This window comes from Dermochelys coriacea, chromosome 9 (assembly GCF_009764565.3).
Source record: "Dermochelys coriacea isolate rDerCor1 chromosome 9, rDerCor1.pri.v4, whole genome shotgun sequence".
Classification (NCBI taxonomy): domain Eukaryota; kingdom Metazoa; phylum Chordata; order Testudines; family Dermochelyidae; genus Dermochelys; species Dermochelys coriacea.
The window spans coordinates 5703800-5728767 of NC_050076.1; the positions used below are offsets into that span (position 1 = coordinate 5703800).

The window sequence follows — 24968 nt, forward strand, 5'->3', positions numbered from 1 at the left end:
ATAAGCTTTCGTGAGCTACAGCTTTTGGATCCAAATGCATCCGATGAAATGAGCTGTAGCTCACGAAAGCTTATGCTCTAATAAATTTGTTAGTCTCTAAGGTGCCACAAGTACTCCTTTTCTTTTTGCGAATACAGACTAACACGGCTGCTACTCTGAAACATGGGGAAATAGTTTTACTTTGTGTAATGACTCATCCATTCCCAGTCTCTATTCAAGCCTAAGTTAATTGTATCCAGTTTGCAAATTAGTTCCAATTCAGCAGTCTCTCGTTGGAGTCTGTTTTTGAAGCTTTTTGTTGAAGGATAGCCACTCTTAGGTCTGTAATCGAGTGACCAGAGAGACTGAAGTGTTCTCCAACTGGTTTTTGAATGTTATAATTCTTGATGTCTGATTTGTGTCCATTCATTCTTTTACGTAGAGACTGTCCAGTGTGACCAATGTACATGGCAGAGGGGCATTGCTGGCACATGATGGCATATATCACATTGGTAGATGTGCAGGTTAACGAGCCTCTGATAGTGTGGCTGATGTGATTAGGCCCTATGATGGTGTCCCCTGATAGATATGTGGACAGAGTTGGCAACGGGCTTTGTTGCAAGGGTAGGTTCCTGGGTTGGTGGTTCTGTTGTGTGGTGTGTGGTTGCTGGTGAGTATTTGCTTCAGATTTGGGGGCTGTCTGTAAGCAAGGACTGGCCTGTCTCCCAAGATCTGTGAGAGTGATGGGTCATCCTTCAGGATAGGTTGTAGATCCTTGATGATGCGTTGGAGAGGTTTTAGTTGGGGGCAGAAGGTGATGGCTAGTGGCGTTCTGTTATTTTCTTTGTTGGGCCTGTCCTGTAGTAGGTGACTTCTGGGTACTCTTCTGGCTCTGTCAATCTGTTTCTTCACTTCAGCAGGTGGGTATTGTAGTTGTAGGAATGCATGATAGAGATCTTGTAGGTGTTTGTCTCTGTCTGAGGGGTTGGAGCAAATGCGGTTATATCGTAGCGCTTGGCTGTAGACAATGGATCGTGTGGTGTGATCTGGATGAAAGCTAGAGGCATGTAGGTAGGAATAGCGGTCAGTAGGTTTCCGATATAGGGTGGTGTTTATGTGACCATCGCTTACGAGCACCGTAGTGTCGAGGAAGTGGATCTCTTGTGTGGACTGGTCCAGGCTGAGGTTGATGGTGGGATGGAAATTGTTGAAATCATGGTGGAATTCCTCAAGGGCTTCTTTTCCATGGGTCCAGATGATGAAGATGTCATCAATGTAGCGCAAGTAGAGTAGGGGCATTAGGGGACGAGAGCTGAGGAAGCGTTGTTCTAAGTCAGCCATAAAAATGTTGGCATACTGTGGGGCCATGCGGGTACCCATCGCAGTGCCGCTGACTTGAAGGTATACATTGTCCCCAAATGTGAAATAGTTATGGGTGAGGACAAAGTCACAAAGTTCAGCCACCAGGTTAGCCGTGACATTATTGGGGATACTGTTCCTGACGGCTTGTAGCCCATCTTTGTGTGGAGTGTTGGTGTATAGGGCTTCTATATCCATAGTGGCTAGGATGGTGTTTTTAGGAAGATCACCAATGGACTGTAGTTTCCTCAGGAAGTCAGTGGTGTCTCGAAGATAGCTGGGAGTGCTGGTAACGTAGGGCCTTAGGAGAGAGTCTACATAGCCAGACAATCCTGCTGTCAGGGTGCCAATGCCTGAGATGATGGGGCGTCCAGGATTTCCAGGTTTATGGATCTTGGGTAGCAGATAGAATACCCCAGGTCGGGGCTCCAGGGGTGTGTCTGTGCGGATTTGTTCTTGTGCTTTTTCAGGGAGTTTCTTGAGCAAATGCTGTAGTTTCTTTTGGTAACTCTCAGTGGGATCAGAGAGTAATGGCTTGTAGAAAGTGGTGTTGGAGAGCTGCCTAGTAGCCTCTTGTTCATACTCCGACCTATTCATGATGACGACAGCACCTCCTTTGTCAGCCTTTTTGATTATGATGTCAGAGTTGTTTCTGAGGCTGTGGATGGCACTGTGTTCTGCATGGCTGAGGTTATGGGGCAAGCGATGCTGCTTTTCCACAATTTCAGCTCGTGCACGTCGGCGGAAGCACTCTATGTAGAAGTCCAGGCTGCTGTTTCGACCTTCGGGAGGAGTCCACCCAGAATCCTTCTTTTTGTAGTGTTGGCAGGAAGGTCTCTGTGGGTTAATATGTTGGTCAGAGGTGTGTTGGAAATATTCCTTGAGTCGGAGACGTCGAAAATAGGATTCTAGATCACCACAGAACTGTATCATGTTCGTGGGGGTGGAGGGGCAAAAGGAGAGGCCCCGAGATAGGACAGATTCTTCTGCTGGGCTAAGAGTATAGTTGGATAGATTAACAGGATGAGTCATTACACAAAGAAAAACTATTTCCCCATGAAGAAAAGGAGTACTTGTGGCACCTTAGAGACTAACAAATTTATTAGAGCATAAGCTTTCGTGAGCTACAGCTCACTTCATCGGATGCATTTGGTGGAAAAAACAGGAGAGATTTATATACACACACACAGAGAACATGAAACAATGGGTTTATCATACACACTGTAAGGAGAGTGATCACTTAAGATAAGCCATCACCAACAGCAGGGGGGGGAAGGAGGAAAACCTTTCATGGTGACAAGCAGGTAGGCTAATTCCAGCAGTTAACAAGAATATCAGAGGAACAGTGGGGGGTGGGGTGGGAGGGAGAAATAACATGGGGAAATAGTTTTACTTTGTGTAATGACTCATCCATTCCCAGTCTCTATTCAAGCCTAAGTTAATTGTATCCAGTTTGCAAATTAATTCCAATTCAGCAGTCTCTCGTTGGAGTCTGTTTTTGAAGCTTTTTTGTTGAAGTATAGCCACTCTTAGGTCTGTGATCGAGTGACCAGAGAGATTGAAGTGTTCTCCAACTGGTTTTTGAATGTTATAATATGTGGAAAAGCAGCATCGTTTACCCCATAACCTCAGCCATGCAGAACACAGTGCCATCCACAGCCTCAGAAACAACTCTGACATCATAATCAAAAAGGCTGACAAAGGAGGTGCTGTCGTCATCATGAATAGGTCGGAGTATGAACAAGAGGCTACTAGGCAGCTCTCCAACACCACTTTCTACAAGCCATTACCCTCTGATCTCACTGAGAGTTACCAAAAGAAACTACAGCATTTGCTCAAGAAACTCCCTGAAAAAGCACAAGAACAAATCCGCACAGACACACCCCTGGAGCCCCGACCTGGGGTATTCTATCTGCTACCCAAGATCCATTAACCTGGAAATCCTGGACGCCCCATCATCTCAGGCATTGGCACCCTGACAGCAGGATTGTCTGGCTATGTAGACTCCCTCCTCAGGCCCTTCGTTACCAGCACTCCCAGCTATCTTCGAGACACCACCGATTTCCTGAGGAAACTACAGTCCATTGGTGATCTTCCTAAAAACACCATCCTGGCCACTATGGATGTAGAAGCCTCTACACCAACACTCCACACAAAGATGAACTACAAGCCGTCAGGAACAGTATCCCCGATACTGTCACGGCTAACCTGGTGGCAGAACTTTGTGACTTTGTCCTGACCCATAACTATTTCACATTTGGTGACAATGTATACCTTCAAATCAGCGGCACTGCGATGGGTACCCGCATGGCCCCACAGTATGCCAACATTTTTATGGCTGACTTAGAACAACGCTTCCTCAGCTCTCGTCCCCTAATGCCCCTACTCTACTTGCACTACATTGATGACATCTTCATCATCTGGACCCATGGAAAAGAAGCTCTTGAGGAATTCTACCATGATTTCAACAATTTCCATCCCACCATCAACCTCAGCCTGGACCAGTCCACACAAGAGATCCACTTCCTGGACACTACAGTGCTAATAAGCGATGGTCACATAAACACCACCCTATATCGGAAACCTACTGACCACTATTCCTACCTACATGCCTCTAGCTTTCATCCAGATCATACCACTCGATCCATTGTCTACAGCCAAGCGCTACGATATAACCGCATTTGCTCCAACCCCTCAGACAGAGACAAACACCTACAAGATCTCTATCATGCATTCCTACAACTACAATACCCACCTGCTGAAGTGAAGAAACAGATTGACAGAGCCAGAAGAGTACCCAGAAGTCACCTACTACAGGACAGGCCCAACAAAGAAAACAACAGAACGCCACTAGCCACCACCTTCAGCCCCCAACTAAAACCTCTCCAACGCATCATCAAGGATCTACAACCTATCCTGAAGGACGAGCCATCGCTCTCTCAGATCTTGGGAGACAGGCCAGTCCTTGCTTACAGACAGCCCCCCAATCTGAAGCAAATACTCACCAGCAACCACACACCAGAACCACTAACCCAGGAACCTATCCTTGCAACAAAGCCCGTTGCCAACTCTGTCCACATATCTATTCAGGGGATACCATCATAGGGCCTAATCACATCAGCCACACTATCAGAGGCTCGTTCACCTGCGCATCTACCAATGTGATATATGCCATCATGTGCCAGCAATGCCCCTCTGCCATGTACATTGGCCAAACTGGACAGTCTCTACGTAAAAGAATGAATGGACACAAATCAGACGTCAAGAATTATAACATTCAAAAACCAGTTGGAGAACACTTCAATCTCTCTGGTCACTCGATCACAGACCTAAGAGTGGCTATACTTCAACAAAAAAGCTTCAAAAACAGACTCCAACGAGAGACTGCTGAATTGGAATTAATTTGCAAACTGGATACAATTAACTTAGGCTTGAATAGAGACTGGGAATGGATGAGTCATTACACAAAGTAAAACTATTTCCCCATGGTATTTCTCCCTCCCACCCCACCCCCCACTGTTCCTCTGATATTCTTGTTAACTGCTGGAATTAGCCTACCTGCTTGTCACCATGAAAGGTTTTCCTCCTTCCCCCCCCTGCTGTTGGTGATGGCTTATCTTAAGTGATCACTCTCCTTACAGTAAAAAGAAAAGGAGTACTTGTGGCACCTTAGAGACTAACAAATTTATTAGAGCATAAGCTTTCGTGAGCTACAGCTCACTTCATCGGATGCATCGATGCAGTGAGCTGTAGCTCACGAAAGCTTATGCTCTAATAAATTTGTTAGTCTCTAAGGTGCCACAAGTACTCTTTTTCTTTTTGCGAATACAGACTAACACGGCTGCTACTCTGAAACCTCTCCTTACAGTGTGTATGATAAACCCATTGTTCCATGTTCTCTGTGTGTGTGTATATAAATCTCTCCTCTGTTTTTTCCACCAAATGCATCCGATGAAGTGAGCTGTAGCTCACGAAAGCTTATGCTCTAATAAATTTGTTAGTCTCTACGGTGCCACAAGTACTCCTTTTCTTTTTAAAAATGGCATGTAATCCTTCGATTCATTGATTGATTGATTGATTGATCTCCACTCTTATAGAGAGAGCACAACACTCTGGGCCTGGCAGTGATCTGAGATCATGTACAGCTGTGTGTTAGCATATTCCAAAAAGCAACAGCGCGTGCACCCCACTTTTCATCTTCCCACCGGCTTTTAAGTGCAGTGCAGCTCTGTCCTCACTTAGGTGATTAGAGATCAGTTGCAGAGCTTCCCAGCCAGCAAGACTTACACTCTTGAATGACAAGTGACTTAGGCAATTGATTCATAAAAGCTGCAGTCCTAATATATTACTCGTTACGTAGGACCCTAGAGATAACATACACCCCTAATGAACAGAAGAGACTTTGGGCTGCCTCCTTGTACCTCCATAGACACCACAGATGAGCCCTTGAGTCCTACTTCCACTCAGACAATGTCTCCATCTGTGGCCTCTTGCATGTCATAGCATTCATCTGTGCCTCAGTTTCCCCATCTGTAAAATGAGGATCATAGCACTGACTCACTTGGAGTATTGTGAGGATTTCACTAGTGAATCCTGCCGCAGCAAGTGGAAGAGGGAAAGCCGTAGGTAAGTGCTCAGCACTAGCATTCAGAGGAAGCCAAGAAAACCAGCTCATCTTTTTCACAACAGCTTTTCCACAGGTACAGAACAGACAAACCAAGTGAGTTATTAGGGTTATCCAAAAGTTACCCAAGCCCATTGGTTCACTGTGCCAGGCTTAGCCTGGTGGGGTTAGCAGGAAATTCTGGCCTCGCATTCAAGCCTTCTGTTGTCTCTCAGATCACCGCAAGAATGTAATGTAACAAACCAACTAGAGAGAAAGAGAATGGGCAGGTGCATCACTTCCGTTACTGGATAGAATCAGAACTATTCACCTGTGTGTCATAGGCACTATACTGCTAACAGCCAGTGGAGATTCCACTTCAGACCAGTACCCAATCAAGCACCACATTTCCTGTCTTTCTTAATGTCAGCTGCTTAGGAAGAAATTTTAAAACTGCACTGCCCAGCGCAACGTGTGACGCTGGCAGACCAGGGGCCAGCTCATGCCAGAATCCCCAGGTCTCAATGGAACACTGATAGCTTCAGAGCTGGAATCAGTCTGGCTCACCTGTATGCTAGGATTGTTAAAATAGGGGTTAGAATGAAAAGAAAGTGTTTAGAGTTTACTGAATGCTTGTCAGTTGCTGCCTGCATTAATCTCACTCACAACATCTTGTGACAGGGTCGGGCCAGATGGCTATAGGAGAATATTAGAAGGCAGATATATTAGCCCCAGGCTAAGTAGGTCCCTTTTCCCTGGGTAAGGTACAGTGAAAGTTCCAGAACAATCAGGAACCTTCTAGAGACAATTAAGACGGGCTGAATAGAACACCTGCAGCCAATCAAGAAGCTGCTAGAATCAATTAAGGCAGGCTAATCAGGGCACCTGGGTTTTTAAAAAGGAGCTCACTTCAGTTTGTGGTGTGCGTGTGAGGAGCTGGGAGCAAGAGGCGCTAGGAGCTGAGAGTGAGAACATGGACTGTTGGAGGACTGAGGAGTACAAGCATTATCAGACACCAGGAGGTGAGGATAAAGAAGGTGTTGGGGGGAGGCCATGGGGAAGTAGCCCAGGGAGTTGTAGCTGTCGCACAGCTGTTCCAGGAGGCTCTCTAGACAGCTGTATTCCACAGGGCCCTGGGCTGGAACCTGGAGTAGAGGGCGGGCCCAGGTTCCCCCCAAATCCTCCCAACTCCTGATCAGACACAAGAGGAGTCTACCTGGACTGTGGGTTTAGAAAAACGGCCAAGCCGAGGGCTGCCGTGAAGCTCCAAGGTGCGCAAATCCGCCAATAAGTGCAAGACCCAGCAAGGTAGAGCAGGGACTTTGTTGCAATCTGTATTGTAAGGGAATAATTGAGCAGTTGTTTTGTGAGCCTATGTAAATCACCAGACAAGAGAGAGACATTAACTAGTGCGATGGGCTGATCTTTGACAGAAGGTGTTGATGGGTGTCCTGCCCACTAGGAAAGGTCCATCAACACCAGACAATTGTGGGATGTTAAAGAGGCCAAAAGGCACTGGTTGTTCTGCCCTCCTGCCTGTGAAGACTAGTCATGCAAGTGGAATTAGGGTGACCAGATGTCCCGATTTTATAGGGACAGTCCTGATATTTGGGGCTTTGTCTTATGTAGGCGCCTATTACCCCCCACCACCGTCCCGATTTTTCACACTTGCTGTTTGGTCACCCTAAGTGGATTCCTCTCATTAGCTTTCTAGGCACAAGCAAGAGGTCCCCAGTCCTTAGCCTGGGGTAGCCTTAAAGGACATAGAGAGCTTGCTGATTATAGAAGCTTCTATTATCTTTTGAAACTTAAGAATGTAACACATTTGTGTATCTATGATTACCTGCTTTTACCTTGTAAATGACTCTCGTTTCATTTTCCTACTTAATAAATCTGTACATACTTTATTATAGGATTCGCTACAAGCATTGTCTTTGGTGTAAGATCTAAGGTGCAATTGACCTGGGATAAGTGACCGGTTTTTTGGGACTCAGAGTAACCTGAATGTTGCTGTACTTGTGGCACCTTAGACTAACAAATTTATTTGAGCATAAGCTTTCGTGAGCTACAGCTCACTCCATCGGATGCATTCGGTGGAAAATACAGTGGGGAGATTTACAGACAGCTCCCCAACCTGAAACAAATACTCACCAGCAACCACACACCACACAACAGAACCACTAACCCACGAACCTATCCTTGCAACAAAGCCTGTTGCCAACTCTGTCCACGTATCTATTCAGGGGACACCATCATAGGGCCTAATCACATCAGCCACACTATCAGAGGCTCGTTTACCTGTGCATCTACCAATGTGATATATGCCATCATGTGCCAGCAATGCCCCTCTGCCATGTACATTGGTCAAACTGGACAGTCTCTACGTAAAAGAATAAATGGACACAAATCAGACGTCAAAAATTATAACATTCAAAAACCAGTCGGAGAACACTTCAATCTTTCCAGTCACACGATTACAGACCTGAGAGTGGCTATCCTTCAACAAAAAAAAAAACTTCAAAAACAGACTCCAACGAGAGACTGCTGAATTGGAATTAATTTGCAAACTGGATACAATTAACTTAGGCTTGAATAGAGACTGGGAGTGGATGGGTCATTACATAAAGTAAAACTATTTCCCCATGTTATTTCTCCCCCACCCCACCCCCCACTGTTCCTCAGATGTTCTTGTTAACAGCTGGAAATAGCCTACCTTGCTTGTCACCACAAAAGGTTTTCCTTCTTACCGCCCTCCTTCCTGCTGGTAATAGCTCATCTTAAGTGATCACTCTCCTTACTGTGTGTATGATAAAACCCATTGTTTCATGTTCTCTGTGTGTGTATATAAATCTCCCCACTGTATTTTCCACCGAATGCATCCAATGAAGTGAGCTGTAGCTCACGAAAGCTTATGCTCAAATAAATTTGTTAGTCTCTAAGGTGCCACAAGTACTCCTTTTCTTTTTTGCAAATACAGACTAAAACGGCTGCTACTCTGAAACCTGAATGTTGCTGTGATTCTTGGTGTAAGGGACCATCCATCACAAAGGCAGGGTGGCGAGACAGATCGGAGAACCCAAGGGGACCGTCTGTGATTCCATGTTAAGGCTGTTAAAACGCCTGACAAATTTATACTTGACACTTGGTTGGTGAAATCTAAGTATAGAGCTCACAGCCAGTTTGGGGTTTGTGCCCTGCTTCCTGGCAGTCTGCCGTGAGACTGGTACTCACGCTCAAGTCATTGCCGGCAGCTTTACAATATGCTTAGAAGAAAACATAAAGCACCTACTGAAATGCCCAATGCTTTACCACATAGGAGCGAGTGAATTTCTTCCTGACCTCAGCTGCTGATCCCCTTATGCCCTGCAGCACGAGGGCTGAGATTTCTTGTCATTTTGGTCTCTGTAACTCCAGAGGCTAATGTCAGTCACATAACTGTCTCATCCATCTCTGAATCCTGACAAGCATTTTGCTTCAGTTGGATGGTCCGTATTGTTTTAACACCGAGGCTAAAGAATCCAGAATGCAAGCGTGCAGTTACAGGGGTAAGATCATGAAGCAGGCAGTTTTGCTAAGCACTGTGGTGTTAGGAAGGTCACAGAACTCCTCTCAAGGACTCAGATGACTTTCTGAGTTCAGCTCAGCAACTGGAAGAGTTGTGTTACAGCTACAGATGGGGCAGGAGATGAATGATGGTGATTTATAATTCCCACTTCTCCCCCCTGTTTCCCTTGGACTCACCTGTGGAAATTTGGCATATGACTATTACTGTCCCAAAGACATGTGTAATCTGTTCCAAAGCAATGGGGTACTTGAAAAGGGAACTGAGATCAGGAAAGAAATACCACAGATAAAAAAAAAGAATCTGGAAAAATGTCACAAGCTCATCTGCAACAAACCAAAAAAGCCATGAAACTCAGGGCTAACTGCAGTCCCTTCCTTTCCCCCTGTGTACTGTACCTCACCTGACAGTGACAGAATCCAGACCATGAGCACTGGGTTATTTACCCTGAGACGCACACTAGTTTAGCTATTTTCCTTAATTCTTCATCAGCAGCAAATATTAGAAAGCCTCCTGTTATCATATTCTCCCTGTATTTGGCGCTGGTGCGACTGCTGCTGGAATACACTGTCCAGTTCTGGTGTCCACATTTCAGGAAGGATGTTGATACAGTGGAAAGGGTTCAGAGAAGGTTAAGGAGTGACTAGATCACAGTCTATAAGTACCTACAAGGGTCACAAAAATTTGAAAATAGAGGGCTCTTTAATCTAGCAGACAGAGGTCTAACAAGGCTGGAAATTGAAGCTAGACAAATTCAGACTAGACATAAGGCACCGATGGTAATTAACTACTGGAACAATTTACCAAGGGTCATGGTGGATTCTCCATCACTGGCAATTTTTAACCCAAGATGGCTGTTGTTCAAATGAGAATGAACTCAGGGAAGTCCTACGGCCTGTGTGACCCAGGAGGTCAGAGCAGATGACCAAAACGCTCCCTTCCGGCCGGTGAAGCTGTGCAAGTGAATTACCGACAGGTAGTGCTGTCTCAGCTCCTATCAAGCTGGTGAAATCTTCTCACCATCACTAGTAAAACATCCTTCTCTAGGGCCTCTGCACAGCCTGGTGCCAGCTGGGGCAGAATTCTCTTTGCTGCCCTTCTTCTCTCAAAGACAAAGAAGCAGGACCTTGGCCCTTTATTTTCCTGGCTGGGTAATTCAGGGCCTGGGGAATGAGATTTTGCCCCGTGGTCAGGGGTTCAGATCCAGCCCAGGTCAGCAGGGCTATTCAGTGGCACCCACAGGCCCATCACAAACCTACTGCCACAATGACAGGTTTCAGAGTAGCAGCCATGTTAGTCTGTATTCGCAAAAAGAAAAGGAGGACTTGTGGCACCTTAGAGACTAACAAATTTATTTGAGCATAAGCTTTTGCTTGCTAGCAGGCTCAGTGGGGATACTGAGACTTAAAGTGAATGGACCCTGAGCTAGTCTCTCAGCCTTAGACAGAGCTGTGATGGCAGGCTGGCATGGGACAGCTGGCTTAGCCACTGCTCATGCCGTGTGGTATCTAAGTTTCGCTTCCTGCACTTCACCAGCAATGAGGAAAGCTGTTGATGGTCTTTGCTTTTCTTCTACTCTGCTGGAGATCATTAAAGCATCTGATGTAACAGCTCAGAAAGGCACCCAGATACACCGAAAGCAAATGAAATGAAATAAGCCTTGGCATGTCAGCACACCCAGCCCACACTCCATAAACTAGGATTATTCATCCTGCATTTGCCCCTGAAACACAATAATCGCGAGCATTTCACAGCAGCAAACTCTTCTCACTTCTCCTGAACCAGCTAACACTGCGCAGCATTGCAGGAATGCATTTCTCTGCCTTGCTTTTCAGCCTTAAGTGGATTAGGGTTTTAGCCTCCTATGCAGACTCTGTGTGTGGACACAAGTTGCACTTGTGCATGGGAGTTTGCACTGGGGCTTGGAATCATGCTGAGCTGATGTAAATTGTATCTACATTGGAGGGTTGCAGCTACCCTAGAAGCTAAAATCCCACTGAAGACACAGCTGCTATCCCGTGGGAGCTCCCCCCAGTTGCATACAGCTGAGGTTCTCGTCTATTCAGGGCCTTGCTCTCAGTCATGGCTGCGGTGGCTGGAGCTTCCTGGACTTTAGAAAAAGAACCTCTGCGCATTGCACAGTCCACTCGCCTCTATTTCGTTTAGAGCACATCCTGTTCCAGCAAAAGAAGAGATTGTTGCAGACAGCAATTCAGGTGCTTGGCTCTATGAATGAAGCAATTTCCCGCGCAGGGGACACTGAGCATGTGCAGCCTCTGGGCAGAAATGACTGTGTTCTAACCGTCTGCGCAGTTTGTCTTGATCTGATAAGGAGCTGCTTGTATCGCCTAATGCAAGGTATAGTTTAGCATAATATTTTGCTATGCTGGCTCGACGAGTGTTCTGCCTAAATTATATAACCATTAAAGACGTGGAGCTGGCATATTAGTAAACAAGCTTCTCTCATGCATGTAGTAAGTATTATTTGTATTACAGCAGTGCAGTGAGCTCCCGATCAAGGAGCGAGCTAGGAGCTGTACCAACAAATTGAGACTGTTCCTGCACCAGAGAGCTTGCAATCCTGGAAACAAAGAATTCCCAGAGTTCTCCCAGGGTCTGACTGCCTTATGCCTCAAGATGACTAAAATTAATGCACGTGAAATGCTCAAGTCATGACAACACATGCCCCCCTTGTGACAGGTTCAGTCACAGAGATCCCCTTGGGAATGTCACCTGATGTGCTGAAATTACCTCTGAGCCCATTTTCCCTACAGCTTGGGGCTTCCAGAACCCTGCCTTGTTGAGCCAGACATGCCAGCCTGCTGCAACACAGACCCAGGGTCTGACCCATGCCCCCAAAGCTGCAGAGTTGACTGAAAACAGCTCAGCAGGTTACCTGTCTCCAGCATCCAATGGAATCCAAACCCCAAATAAATCTATTTTACTCTGTATAAAGCTTATACAGGGTAAATTTGTAAATTGTCCACCCACTATAACATTGATAGAGAGATATGCACAGCTGTTTTCTCCCCCAGGTATTAATCACTTACTCTGGGTTTATTAATAAACAAAAATGATGTTATTAAGTATAAAAAGTAGGATTTAAGTGGTTTGAAGTAAGAACAGAGAGAAAAAAGTAAGTCACAAAGCAAAATAAAACAAAACACGCAAGTCTAAGCCTAATACATTTAGAAACTGATTACAGGTAAATCTCACCATCAGAGATGTTCCAATAAGCTTCTTTCACAGACTAGACTCCTTCCTAGTCTGGGCCCAATCCTTTCCCCTGGTACAGTCCTTGTTAGTTCCAGCAGACATCTCAGGTGGTAAGCAGGGGTTTTCTCATGATTGGGACCCTCTTTGTCCTGCTCCACCCCCTTTTATAGCTTTGGTACAAGGTGGGAATCTTTTGTCTGTGCTTGTCCCCACCCCCACTTCATCAATGGAAAAGTACAAGGATTAAGATGGATTCCAGTATCATGTGACATGCTCACATGTCAATGTAAGACCCCAGGCTCCATTCTTTCTGGGTCGGCCCATACATACACAGGAAGGCATGCAGGTAAATAAACTATTTACAACCAATTGTCCTAGTCAGTCGGAGCCATCAAGATTCTAAACCACCATTAATGGCCCACACTTTGCATAATTACAATCGGACCTCAGAGTTATACTTCATATTTCTAGCTTCAGATACAAGAAGGATACATGCATACAAATAGGAGGAATATATTCAATAGGTTATAACCTTTGTTATGATACTTTACAAGAGACCTTTTGCATAAAGCATATTCCAGTTACATCATATTCACACTCGTAAGCATATTTCCGTAAAACATATGGAGTGCAATGTCACATGCCTGCTTCTTTATTAGTTCTGAGAAATGAATAATATGCAATATCTGATGCTCTTCGGGAAGCTATAGAAATACCGGGAGCATGCACAAATCAGTGCAAACGAAGACACTAGATGAAGTATAGTCAAAATAAGGATGCAATTGCTGCCCATAAAATGTAAGCTCTCAGAGAAATGGTTAAGGTGCAGATCTGGGAGACCTGCACCCCAGCTGTGCTGCATGCACATAGGGATACGACAGGGAGTCTGTGACACTTGATCTAGGCCACAAATGAAGTGAGTTTGGAGGGCTCTGTCTAGTCCAAGGTGGGCATCTGACCTCATCACTCCTTCACTTGGCAGTTCAGCACAATTGGCAGGAGCAAGGCATGGCTGGGATGGAGGTACTGTTGCAGGGCAGAATAACTGGAAGATCAGCACTGTGAAATCAGCTTGGCCGTGACCAATGCCATTTATCTCTCATTTCCAGGAAAGTTCAGAGCCCTCCTCCCCCGGCTCTCACACCCTCCACTAGCGCAAAAGACTTGCCCTTGAGATGCCACTCTACAGGCATTGCATGGCCCATAAGAGGATACTTTACATGTGACTCGCTGCAGAGCTACTTGGAACATGACTGAATTATCTGTGCTACTCCTCCAAAAGGAAGGCATTGCTTACTCCACTCCTGTGCTGGTGAGCCTGAGTCTGCAGTGTTGTGCAAAGGTTTGCCGGGAAACTCAGCACTCAGACTTGCCAACTGTCCTGCTCTGACTGCCCCCCAGTTTAAAATGCTCCTAAATTATTACAGTTCTTCAAGTTCCTGCTAAGGTCTTCCCTACCCCAGGGGGTGGGGAGGTGCCCTGGTTTCAACCATCAGTGGAACTGCACTGGGGCAAACCCCATAGGGCAGATAGGTTAAGCTGTGATTTGCACTGATGCAGGTTACCCTGCTTTCTAGTTCACTATAGGCGTTTGCACAGACGCTGCTTCAGTGGCTGGCCACCAATGGCTAACATGGGGGCAACATCCACCCCCGGGGTGCAGACAAAGCTGAAGGACAGCAACATTGCATGGCCATGAGTTTGCATCCTGCAAAGGCTGCATCCTGCAAACATTTACCTCTGTGAGTAACTTTATTATTGGGAGCAGCCACACTGAAGTCAATGGAAGTGAGAAGTCAGGAGATCTATCTGGGTGCATAAAGCTACTCTCATGAGTAAGGATTTGCTGGGTCGGGGTTTTCAGTAGATTTTCCTTTCAGCTTCCTTCCTAGTATCCTAAGGATACAAACAGAACTGTACATTAATCCTCCATGTTAAGAACTTATGTTAACTAGAAAGGGGAAGTATGTGACATCCTTATTTTGGTCTTCACCCTGAGATATAAATTGATCTGGCCTGGAAGTGAGCACCCTCAACTCCCATGTGTGTCCCTGGGAAATCAAGAGAACTCAGCACCAGGAAGGAGCCGGCCATAAAGGTATATTAGCTTGCACAAGGGATATGTCGACACTGCAATTAGACACCCGCGGCTGGCGGTGCTCAGGCGAAGGGACAGTTTATTTGTGGTGTTGGACAGCAGCCTGAGCTCTGGGCCCCTCCCACCTTGCAGAGTCCTAAAGCCGGGGCTCCAGCCCAAACATCTGCAATTAAACAGCCCCTTAGCCTGAGCCCCACAAGCCCAAGTCAGCTGGCACGGGCCGGCTGCAGGTTTTTAGTTGCAGCACAGACTTCCCCAACATTTTCGTTCTAGTGGCTGCTGCTAAAGGGTTCTGACACCAGAGCCCATAACAGATAAGATGGTGCCAGCTAGGGGGGGGCTTGAGAGTGACTGTTGGCATAAATAAGGGACACGTGCCAGGCCATCGTGAGCCTCCTGCTTTTCCAAGTGTTTGCTCAGCCTGCCTGTGCTAATCCCAGCATAATTAAAGCCCCTTTTTCTCTTTCAGATGTAGCAGCAAGCGATTAATCCCACCAAGGGAAATCTCCAGGCTACAAAAGGCTCTCAGGCAGCTGCCCTTAATTATCCCAGCTGTGATTTCAAAGGAGGAACGCCACCAAGGAGAAGACATCTGTGCAATCAAACACCATGAAACCAGGGATTGCCTTAACCTAGTAACGCTCAGGCAGACTAATGCTGACATTTGAGGCTTGTGTCTGCAAGTGACAGCAATCTCTCAGGTGCAGCAACCACCAACTGTCTCTCAATGGAATCTCCTGGCAGCTGGCAATGCCACACACATGGCGCTGAGACATTTGTTGTTAATCTCCAAAGCCAACATGCTCCCTTATCACACAGGGCGGGCCCCTCCAAGTTTACTCTGCAAGCCACGCTAGCTATTGATGTAGTTGGAGATATATGTGCACGGGTTACGTTGACGCAGGAATGGAAAATGTGGGCCAGAGTGTGGCTCCTTGGGGTTGCACACATGTGCCCTCAAACCCAATATAGTGCACACTGGGCCAGACTGTCCCTTCATCTCCTCCCAGCCTTTGTTCTTTCCCATGGACACAAACTGTCCCGAAAATGGCAGGGAAGAGATAGGGCCAGTGTCCCAGCTTCCTGCCCTTGGCACTGGCTCTTTGAGCTAACTGGCAGGGAAGAGGATGCTCACTGCACCATTGCAGGGGTGGCAGGGCATGGTGTACACTCTACCCTGTGTTCCTTGGCACTCAGGGAAGGATTGTGTCTCTGCACTACCCCCTCTGCACTATTCAGGGCTGTAGCTCATCAAGCCCTATGTGAGCGGCTGAGCACACACAGCCCCTGTTGGTGCCAGGGGAGCTGGGCATGCCCAGGACCTCTCCATCCACGCCTTTAGAGGTACTATACTAAAGAAGAGTATTGCATACAACATAGATAACCCCCGAAAATCAAATACAATGGAATTCAGACTGCCCCACTGGGTTTCCCATCTGAACTACTCAAATCAGATCAGCTTCACAGGATTGCAGTCGACAACCAGAAACCAGCCTGGCTTTGGTCAGACCCGGTCCCAGAGATTCATGGGAAATGCTGCAAACCTCAGCAAGATGTTCTGGGAATTTGGCCTGTGGCTTGAAAAACAATGAAAAACAAAAGCAGGGGAATTTCATGTGATCTAGGTTTTCACAAGAACAAAGAACATCAGAACGGCCATACTGGGTCAGACCAAAGGTCCATCTAGCCCAGTATCCTGTCTTCTGACAGTTGACCAATGCCAGGCGCCCCAGAGGGAATGAACAGAACTGGTGATCGTCAAGTGATCCGCCCCCGTCACCCGTTCCCAGCTTCTGGCAGACAGAGGCTAGGGACACCATCCCTGCCCATCCTGGCTATTAGCCATGGATGGATCTATCTGCCATGAATTATCTAGTTCAGGGGTGGCCAACCTGTGGTTCCAGAGCCACATGCAGTTCTTCAGAAGTTAACACGTGGCTCCTTGTATAGGCACCGACTCTGGGGCTGGAGCTACAGGCGCCAACTTTCCAATATGCCGGGGGGTACTCACTGCTCAACCCCTGGCTCTGCCACAGGCCCTGCCCCCACTCCACCCCTTCCCACTCCCTCCCCTGAGCCTGCCATGCCCTCGCTCCTCCCTGCACCCACCCAGAGCCTCCTGCACACCACGGAACAGCTAATCGAGAGGTCCGAGGAGGGAGTGGGAGGCGCTGGTCGGTGGGGCTGCCGATGGGTGGGAGGCACTGGGAGTGGGGTGGGAGTAGCTACAGGGGGCGGGGGCTGCTGACGTATTACTGTGGCTCTTTGGCAATGTACATTGGTAAATTCTGGCTCCTTCTCAGGTTTAGGTTGGCCACCCCAATCTAGTTCTTTTTTGAACCCTGCTTTAATCTTGGCCTTCAGAACATCCTCTGGCAAGGAGTTCCACAGGTTGACTGGGTGTTGTGTGAAGAAATACTTCCTTTTCTTAATTTTAAACCTGCTGCCTATTAATTTAATTTAGTGAACCCTACTTCTTGTATTATGAGAAGGAGTAAATAACACTTCCTTATTTACTTTCTCCACAACAGTCAGAATTTTATGGACCTCTATCTTATCCCCACACCGTAGTCATCCCTTTTCCAAGCTGAAAAGTCCCAGTCTTATTAATCTCTCCTCATATGGAAGCTGTTCCATACCCCAATCATTTTTGTTGCCCTTTTCCAAACCTTTTCCAATTCCAATATACCTTTTTTGCAGTCGGGTGACCACATCTTCACACAGTATTCAAGATGTGGGTGTATCATGGATTTATATAGAGCCAATATGATATCCTCTGTCTTATTATCTGTCCCTTTCTTAATGATTCCCTGCATTCTGTTTGCTTTTTTGTCTGCCGCTGCACATTGAGTAGATGTTTTCAGAGAACTATCCACAATGACTCCAAGATCTCTCTCTTGAGTGGTAACAGCTAATTCAGACCCCATCATTTTATATGTACAGTTAGGATTATGTTTACCAATGTGCATTACTTTGCACAAAGACAGTTCCTCACAGCTATGCATATAACAGTGATAAGTCCAAACTGGAAACTTGTAATCAAATTAAAAGCTTGAGATCTGGGTCCAAACTTTGTAGTTTGGGCCTGACCTAGAAACCCAGCTTTGAACTGTACAACTCTAGTCTTTCTGTGCTCTTTCTGCTGCCGGCTCGGCAGGCCTTTTTTCCTTTTCATTTCACAAGCCCATCTTCACTCCGCAGTGACTCCTCCACCCAAGAGCTTGGCTTCATTAGTGCTTCAAATCGACAGAAAGGGCACTAAATACTGTGTTCACACAGTGAACTAGTCAAGCTTTTATTTGCTCCAGGTAGGAAGAAAAATTCCTACCAGAGTAATAAAGAAATTGCTAATTACAGAACTGTTCAGACAGGCACCTTCTCTTTGGGACGGTCTGACTGCAATTACCAGAGCAGAATTCCCAGTTGAACATGCGTCTCACTGCAACTGCAAGGAACTTGTTAGCCATAACTTTCCCATGTGAGATGTTTTCCTATAGCTTAATTTCCTTTTAAGTGAATGTACATGCACTGTGAGCTTTTCAAGAGCTAAACACTTGCAGAGGCTTTAACAGAATTGGAGGATTTTTCAGTGCTCATGAAAATTGTGGCACTGAGAGCCCTGGAAACTGAAGTTCTATGTTTAACCACAGCCTGGGATGCAAATATGCATGCTTCCTCATCCTGTCCCCTTCCAATATGTTTCAATACTGACTCAGAGGGACCATCTCTAGGGGAAAGAGCAGATTCTAGCCTATATGGCTCCTCTTAGTCCTTAGCTGAGACTGTCAATTGGTGGCAGGGATGTGAATGCCTGCAATAAGGGACTGGATTGAGACCACACATTCATTTCATACAAGGTATTAAACTGTCACCATAGTATGGTCAACTTTCAGCCCCAGCAAACCCTAGCCAGATTTGATCCGGAGAACCAGAGACAAAAAACTTGCTTGTCTCTAAGTATCAATACCCCAAGTCATCTAGTCCCCATCTTTGCTGGAGAAGTGTGTCCAAGACTGAAACCTTTTTGTTAAGCAATGACACCAGCTCTTCATCCCCATAGGTAGGTCTTTTGCGTAGGGCCTGTCAAATTTGTTTTATCCTAGTTTCAGACCCACTCAGACATCCTCGGTTGGGAAGCTGGGCATGAGCTTCGATCCCAGGATGTTGAATTCACTTAGCTGATTTCACAAAATAGTCTGAGAGGTTTGTAAAGTCCTTCAAGGTTTACCCAACCCCCCTGTACTGCTCCAGGAGTTAGACAGGACACTGTGACCTGTGAGATAAAAGCAGGAAGGCATTGCTGTGCTCTGTTTTTATCAGAACAAATACAAGCACAGCACATAACTGCAGTGCACACAATCAGATAATGGGAGGGTCCTGCTAGTTTGCCCAGGAGCCAACGAGACAAAGGCAAGAGGCTAACAAGTGTGTGCGTATCAATCTAATCTCCTTCTCCCGCAGGCCCACCCACTGCAAGGCCACTAGTTAATTAGTTCCATTAGCAGAATGGAAGAAGATCAATGCACACAAATGAGTTGGTCTAATGGTGCCAATTTGCCTCTTGAGTGTATACACACAGGGCTCTGTCACACTAAAGTGAAGTGAGGGTGGTAGCTGTATATCCGGGAGATCAAGGACCTCCGTGGGGGAGGAAGAATGGCCTTGCGGTTCAGTCACTGGACTGGGAGTAAGGAAACCTGAGCTCAGTATCCAGCTCCATCATAGACTTCTAGTGTAACCTTGGAAAAGTCACTTAATCACTGTGTGCCTCAGTTCCTGCTGTGTCAAATTGTGATAATCATATAGCTTTACTGTGCGTCTGTTCCGCACCTGGCCTAGCACAGTGAGGCCCTGATCCTGGTAGGGGCCTGTAGGCAGAGTTAAGGTTAAACACACAAGACACCCAGACCTTTGCAACTATGGAAGTCCCGTTAAAGTAGCCAACCTACCTTGACTCTACCGCAGGAGGTCTGACCTCTGCTCTTCTGTGACTGTGCTGAGAATGTGCACCACAGAACCTGGGCTCTGTATTGTGTTTCCTACACGTACATAGAAACATAGAATCGTAGAACTGGAAAGGACCTCAAGAGGTCGTCTAGTCCAGTCCCCTGCACTCATGGCAGGACTATGTATTATCTAGACCACCCCTGACGGGTGTTTGTCCAACCTGCTCTTAAAAATCCCCAATAATGGAGATTCCACAACCTCCCTAGGCAATTTATTCCAGTGCTTAACCACCCTGACAGTTAGGAAGTGTTTCCTAATGTCCAACCTAAACCTCCCCTGCTGCAATTTAAGCCCATTGCTTCTTGTCCTATTGTCAGAGGTTAAGAAGAACAATTTTTCTCCCTCCTCCTTGTAACAAACTTTTATGTACTTGAAAACTGTTCTCATGTCCCCTCTCAGTCTTCTCTTCTCCAGGCTAAACAAACCCAATTTTTTCAATCTTCCCTCAAAGGTCATGTTTTCTAGACCTTTAATCATTTTTGTTGCTCTTCTCTGGACTTTCTCCAATTTGTCCACATCTTTTCTGAAATGTGGTGCCCAGAACTGGACACAATATTCCAGGTGAGGCCTAATCAGCGCGGAGGAGAGTGGAAGAATTACTTCTCGTGTCTTGCTTACAACACTCCTGCTAATATAGCCCAGAATGATGTTTGCTTTTTTGCAACAGTGTTATGCTGTTGACTCATATTTAGCTTATGATCCACTATGACCCCCAGATCCCTTTCCCCAGTTTTTCTTCCTAGGCCATCATTTCCCATTTTGTATATGTGCAACTGATTGTTCCTTTCTAAGTGGAGTACTTTGCATTTGTCCTTATTAAATTTTATCCTATTTAATTCAGTCCATTTCTCCAGTTTGTCCAGATCATTTTGAATGTTAATCCTATACTCCAGAGCACCTCCAATCCCTCCCAGCTTGGTATTGTCTGCAAACTTTATAAGTGTACTCTCTATGCCATTATCTAAATCATTGATGAAGATATTGAACAGAACTGGACCCAGAACCAATCCCTGCGGGACCCCACTCATTATGCCTTTTCAGCATGACTGTAAACCACTGATAACTATTCTCTGGGAATGTAGCTTGTCTCTGACACCAAGCATCAACTTTTCCTCTAAAACTCTCTAATTTCATGAGCGCAGCATGTGAGGTTTGCATATGGAAACGTGGCAGCGTTGGAAAATTGGTAGCCACACAGAACTGCAGGGCCCAGTCCAGTGAGGTGCTGAGCTCCTCCTGTGAGACGCTGCGGGGGGCTTAGTTCCCCCTGCCCTGAGAGGAGTAACAATCTCTCACAACTAGTTTAACAAGAAATTCTTTACTTTCTGCCGCATGTTCTTATCATTTCATTTTTCTAGGCTGACACCCAATACATGCCATATAATTCGGGATCTTCGCAGCCAAGGACAATTTCTGAGCAGAAGGTCAATCCATCTGACAACACAAACAGGCCTTGACAGGGTCCCTGATAGGGGCTGATACAGGACAGAGAAATGCAAAGCTCAACGTTGTTTTAAAAAGACTGTTACTAGCTGTGGCCAGTTCTTCAGAATGTGTAAGCATTCACTCCCCTTCCTGCTTCCATGCCTCTAGGCTCTTCAAAGCTCCAAGGAGCTCCCCTGTTTGACCTGCTATGCTTCCATTGCCCTTAAATCACCATTTTGTGCCAGCCAAAGGGAGCTCAACACGGCTTACGGTACCCCATTAATTTATTTATTCTGTGACCCGCTTGGTGAGACAAAAGCTCCTTCCATAGACTAGCTCCTCCTCCAATATCCCAGTCCCCCAAGGCTCATTCTGCAGCTCACAAGGGAATAGTCCATAGACCATGGTCTGAGAACCACAGCTCTAGAGTGCTTCAGCATCTTCATTGAATTATCCAGGGGGTTCACAACAGGCTAGGAGATTTGTCCAGGGATGACTCATTTTTCAAACGGCTGGTTTCAGAGTAGCAGCCGTGTTAGTCTGTATTCGCAAAAAGAAAAGGAGAACTTGTGGCACCTTAGAGATTAACAAATTTATTAGAGCATAAGCTTTCGTGAGCTACAGCTCACTTCATCGGATGCATTTGGTTTTCCACCAAAACCAAAAAACCAAATGCATCCGATGAAGTGAGCTGTAGCTCACGAAAGCTTATGCTCTAATAAATTTGTTAGTCTCTAAGGTGCCACAAGTTCTCCTTTTCATTTTTCAAATGTGGTTGCTGTGACTGCCCAGGATTGTGAGGCACCTCACTACCACCTGCCCTAAACGTGGGGCAGCCTTTCTTGGCCTGCTGTGGGTCAGATCCACCAGCAGCCTCTGGCAACACCAGCGCTGCCTTCCAGGCTGCAGGCCCCGCTGTCTTGGTACAGGCGATAGCAATACACCAACCCTGAGTCCTCCGAACGTCCCTCTGGAGTGGCCAGCCTCTGATCCACTGGACACTCAGAGAATTCCCAACTCCTCTGTTCCCAAAGGAACAGGACAGCCCAGTTACACCTTAGAACACGGCGCCACTTAACTCACAGCACGGAGATTTGTTGATAGAGAAAGCAAGTGTACGTTTATTTAACAAAGAACCGAGTTTCAAATGCTGGCAAGCAGAAATATTGGAAACAAAGAGTTCCAAATAAAATAAAAATGTCACATGCATACTACAGCCTAAACTTAACTAATAAGGCACGGCTGTATCATCAAGAGCAAAAGCTCACCCAAGACCTTCTAGCATAGAGCAGCAAGCTCGGCTGGGATTTTCTGTTCCTGAAACAAGCATGCTGCCCTCTTGCTTTCTCAGTGGAAAGATGCTGAGTGTTTCTGTGTCTACAGTTATAGCTCAAAAATCCATCGTCTCCACTTGCACACAGAACCCTGGTTCCACCCAACTCCCCCACTGCTTGTGTTTTTCTGTCTAGGATCTCCCATGAAGACACTGATCATAAGAATATAAGAATGGCCTTGCAGGGTCAGACGAATGGTCCATCTAGCCCATATACTGTCATACGACAGTGTCTGGGGCCAGATGCTTCAGAGGGAGTCAACAGAAAAGGGCAATTATCAAGTGATCCATCTAGTCCCAGCTTCTGGCAGTCAGAGATTTAGGAACATCCAGAGCATGGGGTTTGTCCCTGATCATCTTAACTAACAGCCATCAATGGACCTATCCTCTGTGAACTTATCTAACTCTTTTTTGAACCCAGATATATTTCTGACCTTCACAACATCCTCTGGCAATGAGTTCCACAGATTGACTGTATGTTATGTGAAGTACTTCCTTATGTTTGTTTTAAACCCGAGGCTTATTAATTTCATTGGGTGATCCCTGGCTCTTGTATTACATGAAGGGGTAAATAACACTTTTATATTCACTTTCTCCACACCATTCGTTGCACTCACTTGATTAGCATTTTGCTCAGACTGTAAGTGGGTGACCATTGTGAACCATACAACACTCCATTTACGTGTGAACAGACAGACAGACAAACATCTCTTGCCTGAAAGAAACCTGTTTCTCACCTTTGCTGGTCACCAGCCCCAAGTCACAGACCTTAAGAGCATAATGGTCAGTATCTCTATATGACTCCGTACATATTATCCATATATATGTGTCGTAATGATTACAGGGATCAGTTTGATGCAGGCTTTCATTGGAGAACTTTCATGACACTCTTTGAGTGAACTAGTATATAAATACCAGTGCCAGGGGACCCCTGTAACCCTTATGAATGCCTGTGCCCTCTGCCTGTTGGCATCACGAGGTCCCTGTGTCACAGCTGCCCAACAAGAAAACATGGTTGTCCCAATGTATTTGCAGCTCCAGTGAGTTATTTTTTAAAATTCAGGTTGTGTTGTGTATGTTGGGTCTTCAGGACAAACTTCAGACCTCCAAAGCTCTGTTATAAATCCAAACCTCATAATTTTGGCCTGGGTTCTAAGTTTGACAAATGAGTTATTAATTATTATTATTATTTATATTTCATTAGGGCTTAGAGGCACCAGTCAAGATCAAGGTCTTGGGTTAGGTTTCGTACAAACATATAAAGAGGCCCTGCCCTGAATCAAAATAGACAAGACAGACAAAGGAATGGTTATCATCCCCTTTAACAGATGAGGAACTTGGGCACTAAGCAATCAGATGATTTGCCTGAAGTCACACACAAAGCCTGTGCAGGAACTGAACCCTGATTTCCCCAGTCCCAGTCCAGTGTCTAAACAACAAGTCCAGCTTTCTTCAGGATCCTTCTACACTTTTAATAGCACAATTGCATCTCATTATTATTATAATTTATTTGTATTACTGTGGACACCTAGGAGCCCCAGTGCTAAGCGCTGCACAAACACAGAATGAAGGGATGGTGTATACTGAAAAATCCACTCCCCTAAGAGACGTAGCTATGCCAACCTAGCCCCCGTGTAGACAGTGCTAGGTTGATGTAACTCCCACCTCTCCAGGAGGCAGATTAAGGACAGTGACAGGAGAACCCCTCCTACCACTGTAGTGAGTGTGTCTATTGAAGCATTCGAAGTGTAGACATACCCCAAAAGACAGTCCCTGCTCAGAAGAGCTGACTTCTAATCCACATCTGTTTGTTCTGTAAACTAATTATCATTGCTAATGCAACACGGGCCTAAATCTCAAAATGGAGCCTGTTCAAGCCCTGAATGTGTGAGTATAAATGTGTAATTGCATGCAAAAGTCACCATTTTCACATATAACAACCCATTTTGCATATGCATATCTACGTTTGTGCATGCTAATTTGGGATTAATAAATGCAGTTGTCCTGACTTTTACACATTGCCTTATTTTTGTCATTGACAAATAATTCCCACAAAACTGGAGGCTGAGTTAAGTCTTCTTTAACAGGCACATGTGTACATTTTATGGGTGTGCTTTTGATGGCCAGCTTAGAAAAATTGGCTCAAGACTGCCATGTCAAGCTTCAGATCTGTTTAATTCCTTCTTTATCAATGCAGGAATGAATTCCTTTCTATAAAACTTAATCCTCTTTACAATCACGTGTTACAACACCAGACTTTCAAGTTCCCCTTTGATAAGCCCTGTTTTGCACTGGAGAGAATTTAAGAAATGAATTGAGGTCTTAGTACCGCCAGTTTGTTTTCTTAATGAGGGGGGAAAGAACTTAGAAATGTAAAAAATAAAAT

At 45.8% G+C, this 24968-nt stretch overlaps 1 protein-coding gene across 6 annotated transcripts in view; it reads right to left on the minus strand.

The window, feature by feature from the left end:
- Positions 1 to 24968, minus strand: part of LOC122455657 — a 70663-nt gene that overhangs the window by 31515 nt on the left and 14180 nt on the right. For 3 of the 6 annotated variants that reach the window (XM_043491750.1, XM_043491752.1, XM_043491751.1), the window contains exon 3: positions 14026 to 14615. The exons of 2 other annotated variants lie outside the window; for them this stretch is intronic. The gene's annotated coding sequence lies outside the window, so the exon portion shown is untranslated. Of the gene's footprint in view, positions 1 to 5363; positions 6209 to 14025; positions 14616 to 24968 lie in introns of those variants that run through there. One more of the 6 variants, XM_043491753.1, reaches the window with a different exon arrangement.